This window comes from Colobus angolensis, unplaced genomic scaffold (assembly GCF_000951035.1).
Source record: "Colobus angolensis palliatus isolate OR3802 unplaced genomic scaffold, Cang.pa_1.0 Scaffold106, whole genome shotgun sequence".
NCBI classification, from domain to species: Eukaryota; Metazoa; Chordata; class Mammalia; order Primates; family Cercopithecidae; genus Colobus; species Colobus angolensis.
The window spans coordinates 4,774,356-4,781,069 of NW_012111586.1; the positions used below are offsets into that span (position 1 = coordinate 4,774,356).

The window sequence follows — 6,714 nt, forward strand, 5'->3', positions numbered from 1 at the left end:
GTCCAACTCTGCCCCTTACTGGCTGTGTGTCCTTGGACGAAGAGGAGCTCTCTGTGCCTCAGTGTCGTCTTCTGCTGTGAAACGAGAAAACGGTGTGACCTACCTCTTAGGGTTGTTGCAAGGGGTAATATGAGTTATTATAGATTTAAAATTTTTAATTTACAATTTTCTTGGAGACAGGGTCTCATCTGTCATCCAGGCTGGAGTGCAGCGGCACGATCATAGCTCACTGCAGCCTCGAACTCCTGGCCTCAAGAAATCCTCCCACCCTGGCCTCCCAAAACTCGTTCTAGGCAATGAGTGATTACATGTAGTGTTTGGAATGGGGCCTGGCACTAGGAAGTGTTAGAACATATCCGAGTATGATTATGTTAGCTAGCGTAACTGTTATCAGAGCTTGGATGTGAGGGAGGACCTAGGGTGATTCTGAGGTTCGTTGCTTTGGTGACACGCATGTCATCGATTGGGAATTTCAAGAAGAACAGATTTGGCTGTAAAAAGGTGAGTCCTGGGGAGTCCATGTATATGTGGGTAGGTAAAGGGGTCTGAGTCCTGGCGGAAGAGAGGCCTGGGTTAGAGAAACAGGTGGTCTGCATATCCTTGGGGTGCACCTGGCTGCCGAGGTCACCCATGGAGAGTGGGCAGGCAGGGAGAGAAAAGGTCACGCCCCGAGGAACACCAACACTTCAGGAAACTGAGAAGGAGCCACCTGAGGGTGGGAGAAGGCCAGCAGAGTCGGGGGCATAGAGAGCTTCGGGAGGGAAAGTGTCAGACGCTGCTGAGGAATGAGATGAAGACTAACCTGAATCCATAAGATTTAGTAACCGAGAAGTCTTCGTGCCCTTGGTGAGAAGGGGCGCAGTGCAGAGGGGAGGACTAGGTGATCTGAGGAACGAAAGAGGGCAGACTGGAGCCAAAGGATCCTAACCTCCCAGGGAAATTTATTTGCCTCCACCTTCTCCCACCTCCAGGACTAAGAAAAGCCCACTGTGACATCTTCCTGCCCAGCCCATACTCCAGCTTGGAGGCATCGGGGTCTCAACCAGAGCTGAGAGGGGCAAGAGGAAGAGAACTTTACCTTCCTGAGTGCCTGCTGTGTGCTAGACCTTTGTCATGTCACACCCGCCCAGGACCGCAGTTCTGAGGGGCTGGTATCAGGCCTTCCCTCATATCCACAGGGCTCAGAGCAGCTGAGGGGCTGACTCAGAATTGACTCCTAGTCCTTCCCTCTCTGAGGAAACCTAGGCCATGGGAGGGGCAGGGGTCCATCTCCAGTTACCCAGCTGACCAAGGCCACGGCCAAGATGATGCCAACTCTCTTGCCACCCACTTGGGCTGAACTTCACTTCCATAACCTCTAGTCTCATGATGTCATGAGTGGAGTCACCCCCACTCCAGCTGTGACCCTTCTGAAGAGCAGCATGAAGGGGCAGGCCCCTCTCCATGCCAGGCCCTGGGCTGGCCACTGGGGGCAGAGGCAGAGGAGAACATCGTGCCCTTGGAGGGTTTTCATGACAACCTGGAGACACTGCAGGTGTCTTCAGTGCTAAGCATGAGTGCCGGAACATGTACCGAGCGACACGGACGTGTGTGCAGCTGTGTGTGTAGGGGAGTATGGGGTGTCATGTGCAGTGTGTGAGAGTGGCCCTTAGCGGGTCCATCTGTGAAATCTGCCCACTCCATCTCATCTCTGCAGGAGCCAGACCTGGACGCCCAGCCAATCCTGGAGCTGCCCCTGGCAGAGCTGGCCGAGCAGCTTCAGACTGAAGAGCTGAGTCTGGAGAGCATCCTCTGTAGCTACTTAGAGCAGGTGGTGGCCAGGGCACACGGTCCAAGCCAGGGGCTCTGGGCTGGAGTGGGGAATGTAACCTGTCATTGTTTTACTCAGAGGAGTGGGGGGCAGGTGTAACTCTGCCACTGACTTATGAGGTGGCACATGCCACAGTCACCTCAGGGTGGTAGGAGGGGCCAGAGCAACCAAGTGCCGTGCTTTGGTCCTGTCCTCACCTGGGGCTGTTGTCTGCTCTCTTCACTGTTGTTCAGGCACTGAAGGTGCACCAGGAGGTGAACTGCCTGATGGATTTCCTGGGGGAATGTAAGGAGGAACTGCAGGCATTAAAGAAGCTTAAGAAGAGCGAGAGAGGCCTTCTCTATGGGGTCCCCATGAGCCTCAAGGACACCTATGATTGCATGGTGAGCATGGGGTGTACATGCACATGAATGTGCATATGCACGCTTGTGCCACCAGCCTGGAGCTCGGTGTGTGACACTGGGGAGTTCAGTGTGTGATACTGGGCAAGTCATTTAAAACTGCACAGCTACGAAGTGGCAAACTGATTTAAACCCAGAATTTGGGCTCCAAACCCCAAATTCTCAGCCACCACACTCTTTTTTTTTTTTTTTTGAGATGGAGTCTTGCTCTGTCGCCTGGCTGGAGTGCAGTGGCTGGATCTCAGCTCACTGCAAGCTCCGCCTCCCGGGTTTACGCCATTCTCCTGCCTCAGCCTCCCGAGTAGCTGGGACTACAGGCGCCCGCCACCTCGCGTGGCTTGTTTTTTGTATTTTTTAGTAGAGACGGGGTTTCACCGTGTTAGCCAGGATGGTCTCGATCTCCTGACCTTGTGATCCGCCTGTCTTGGCCTCCCGAAGTGCTGGGATTACAGGCTTGAGCCACCGCGCCCGGCCCAGCCACCACACTTTTGCCATCTGTGAAGTGCCGTGCTTGTGTCCCCAAGGGTGTGAGAGTGTGTGTGAGTGGGGGTGGAGTGGGGCTGAAAATCAGCCAGCTGGGTGGTTCCTCCTTGACCCTCATGGCTGGAGGTAATGTTCCTACCCTGCAGGGCCATGACTCTACTTGCCTCCTGGCCCAGTTCCTGGAGAAGCCTGCAACCGAGGACGGGGTCATTGTGAAAGTGCTCAAGGCCCAAGGAGCCATCCCCTTTGTTAAGACCAACATCCCACAGACGCTGCTCAGGTCTCTGAAGCGGGCTAGCTGGGATCTGGGCTGGGATGAGCCCAGGGCTGAAACAGCTCTTTAAAGTCCCATTTCAGGGCAGAGGGTGAGGAGGGGGCTAGTCATGCAGACTTCAGAGACCAGGGTTCTTGGGCCAGCCCTTTCTGTCCCAGGGGCTGAATTCCTTTATCGTAGAACCTGTGGATGGACTCCACAGTCTGTAAGGGCCCTTCGGGCTCCAAGGTTCTGTAAAGCTACACTCTGTTTCTATCCCAGTTTCTCTTTCAAATTGTTCTATTTCTATCCAGGCTTCTCTCTTTGATTGTTCTCCCCATCACTTATTCTCTCCCTTCCCTACTCAGCCTGTAGAGCATCTGTGTTTCGTGAGGAACATGTTCTCACTTCTGACGGCAGAGCGGTGGGCTCTTTGGTCCTGATACTAGGAGTCATGGCTGGTGTCTGATCTTGGTCTTTCTTGCAGCAGCAGCCCCTCACTCCAGCTGGAAGGGAGACCAGGACGCCTCAGCCTTAGGGAGGAGCTCATGGAGCCCAGGAAGCCCTGGGGTCGACTCTGGAGGGTGGCTGGCCCCCATATGGAGAGGGGTCTGCCCAGTGAGGCTTTCACCCTCAGCTCCTTTTCTTCTGCTTCCCTTAGCTTTGAGTGCGGCAACCCCATCTATGGCCAGACGTTGAACCCACTGAACTTAAAGAAGACATGTGGGGGCTCCTCAGGGGGAGAGGGAGCTCTGCTGGCAGAAAGAGGGTCCATCCTAGACATGGGTACTGACACAGGTGACAGCATCTGCATATCAGCCACCTTCTGTGGTGTTTATGGCCTCCGGAGCACAGGTTCCTGCCTCAGGTACTCATTGATGGTGGTGGTGGGGTGGGCTTGGACCTGCCTAGAGGAACTAGGGGAAGTAGAGGGGTCTGCTCCTCCCATCAACTTTCATCTACCCAGCTCAGTACTAGGGGAAGTGGATAGCAGGGCTTCAAATAACTCCTACAGTAGCCATGCCAAACATACCATGTTTTGTCCAGGCAGCAGCAATGTAATTAATATAGAAGTAATTAATGACCTTCCACTCATTAATCCATCAGTTCATTAATTCATTAATCAATACAACTCTCCATTCACATACCCCTTCTCTTACTCACTCATCAATCTGTCCATTTATCTATCTATCCGTCCGTCATCCATTCAACTACCATGTGGTCATCATCTCAGTCTCTACCCATCAATTAATTTTACCATTCATCGACTATTTATTTAAAAGATTTTTATTGAGTATTTACTGTGTCAGACATAACAGCTCCTTGGGTACTAGCTACTTGGGTTACTTCAGTGCATAAAATAAACAAATATCTCAGCCCTTGAAAAACTTACACACACCCTTCCTTCCAAGCATTTATTTATCCATCCATCTTTCCATCCATCCATTCGTGTATCCATCCGTCTATCAATCCACATTTGTATCTCTCCATCCATCCATCCATCCATCCACCCACCCACCCACCCATTCATCGTGTATGGATGCATGCATCCACCCATCTCTCAACCCCACTCTGTGTACCCACAACATGGCACCTATACTGGGGACACAGACACTCTTGGACCCAGCCCCTGCCCCTGCCCCTGCCCCTGCTGTGCCCTTAGATACAGAAATGACTTAGTCAGAAAGTGATCAGGTCTCTAAGAGAGGGTCAGAGCTTGTGGGAATGCACAAGAGGAAGCTGACATTTTCTTCAACAGAGATTTATTAAAAGCTTACACTCTTGACTTTCAGAGCAGGTCAAGGGAAGGGAAGGATTCCTGGAGGAGGCAGCATTTGAGCGTGGTTTTGAGGGCTGGACATGCCGAGATGATGTGGCGTCTAGAAGGCTGTAAGATAGTGTGTAAGTGGCTGACTTTGCCTGCAGCAATATGCACATGTGGAAGGGCTGGAAGGGGAAGCCATGGAGAGTTAGAGCCTTGAAAGGCAGTCAAAGAGATCAGACTTTATGCTGTGAGCAGTAGAGAGTCACAGAAGGTTGAAGCAGCTCCTATTTTTCTGGGCTGCACCCTGGGGGAGCTCAAGCCTCCTGGCACCCCAGCACCTCCCTTCACATGCTGAGCTGTGGGAGTGTTTTGCAGCTACACTGGAATTGCCTCTGCCATCAAGGGGAAAAAATTGGGTAAGTCCTGGTCTGTGCCTGTGGTCACCCCATTTAAAGATGAACCTGCCAATCTTTCTCCCAAGGACATTTCGCTCAGCTTATATCTCCAGACAGATCAGCCCCACAGATGATGACTGGGAGAGAGACTGCGTGGTTCCCACCCGGCCTCCCCTTGTCCAGTGACTCTTGGTCCTCTGAGAAGGGCTTCTGTTCTGCTATCTAGCTTTAATCTCTTCCTTTGTCTTGACCATGACCCTGGAACCCACCCTCTGAGGCCAGGCAGTTGGGATGCCCAGGGCAGAACAAATGAGAGGTGCTGGCTGGGTGCGGTGGCTCACACCTGTAATCCCAGGACTTTGGGAGGCTGAGGCGGGCAGATGACTTGAGGTCAGGAATTCCAGACCAGTCTGGCTAACATGGTGAAACCCCGTCTCTACTAAAAATACAAAAATTAGCCAGGTGTGGTGGCAGGCACCTGTAATCCCAGCTACTGGGGAGGCTGAGGCAGGAGAATCGCTTGAACCCAGGAGGCGGAGGTTGCAGTGAGCAGAGATCATGCCACTGCACTCCAGCCTGGGTGAAAGAGAAAAACTTCGTCTCAAACAACAACAACAACAACAAACAAACAAAATGAGAGGTGCCTGTTTCTCTCCCCTCCTCTTTGTGCAGTGACCACAGTGGCGGGCCCCATGGCCCGGGACGTGGAGAGCCTGGCGCTGTGCCTGCGAACCCTGCTGAGTGAAGACATGTACTGACTGGACCCCACTGTGCCCTGGATGCCCTTCAGGGAGGAGGTAAGCCAGGTGGGAGAGCAGACCTGGGAGTTTCCTTGCCCCCACCATCATTCCTCCCTGACCTATCTGCCATCTCACCTTCCCAGGTGAAGACACCCTTACCCACCCCAGGCTGCAGTGAGTGAGAAGCCCACATGCTCAGTCCAGTTTATTTCCTGCCCCTGCTGGACGCCAGCTGCTTTGGCCTTTTGGCTATCTGGAGCCATAGCTGTAAGTGCCCCCAGAGAGGGCCTCCAGTACCATATACTCAACCCATGCAGGCAGAATACTCAGCAAGTGTGGTTCAGAGGATGTGGCATCCAGTTAAGCTGGGCTTTTAACCCTCTAGGTAACCCTGGCCAAGTCACATCTCTTCTCTCAGCCTTAGCCTCCCCATCAGTACAATAAAGAGGTTAGGCTGGGAGATCACTCCACACCCTTCTGTCTACAGCAGCCTTCATTTATTCGTTAATTCATTCAACAACATTTGCTTACACCAGCTGTGTGCCAGGCTCAATGTGTCTCATCCTAACACTCTACAGAATGAGCAGTGCTCCTCCCATTTACAGCTGGGGAGGCTGAGGGGAAGTGAAATGACTTGCCTATGATCATGTAGTTAGTAACTGGTAGAGCTGGCTTTGAACCCAGCAGAACCCTCTCTATAGGGCAGTTGCTGTCTACCTCCTGGCAATGTTTGTTCCTCCGATTCCCTACACCCCTCCTAGCATTATCAACCTGAGATCATTGTATATCATCCATGATTTGCCCCTACAAACATGCAGTGTGTGATGGGTGAGGGGTGGCAGCCTTTCTGGCAGCACCCCACTTCCT

The 6,714-nt window shown here is 52.6% G+C and overlaps 1 long non-coding RNA gene across 1 annotated transcript; it reads left to right on the plus strand.

The window, feature by feature from the left end:
• Positions 1-5,779: 5,779 nt before the first annotated feature.
• Positions 5,780-6,319, plus strand: LOC105515106. The gene is made up of 2 exons (XR_001002265.1): positions 5,780-5,904; positions 5,991-6,319. It is a non-coding gene; the product is annotated as an uncharacterized LOC105515106 (long non-coding RNA).
• Positions 6,320-6,714: the final 395 nt, after the last annotated feature.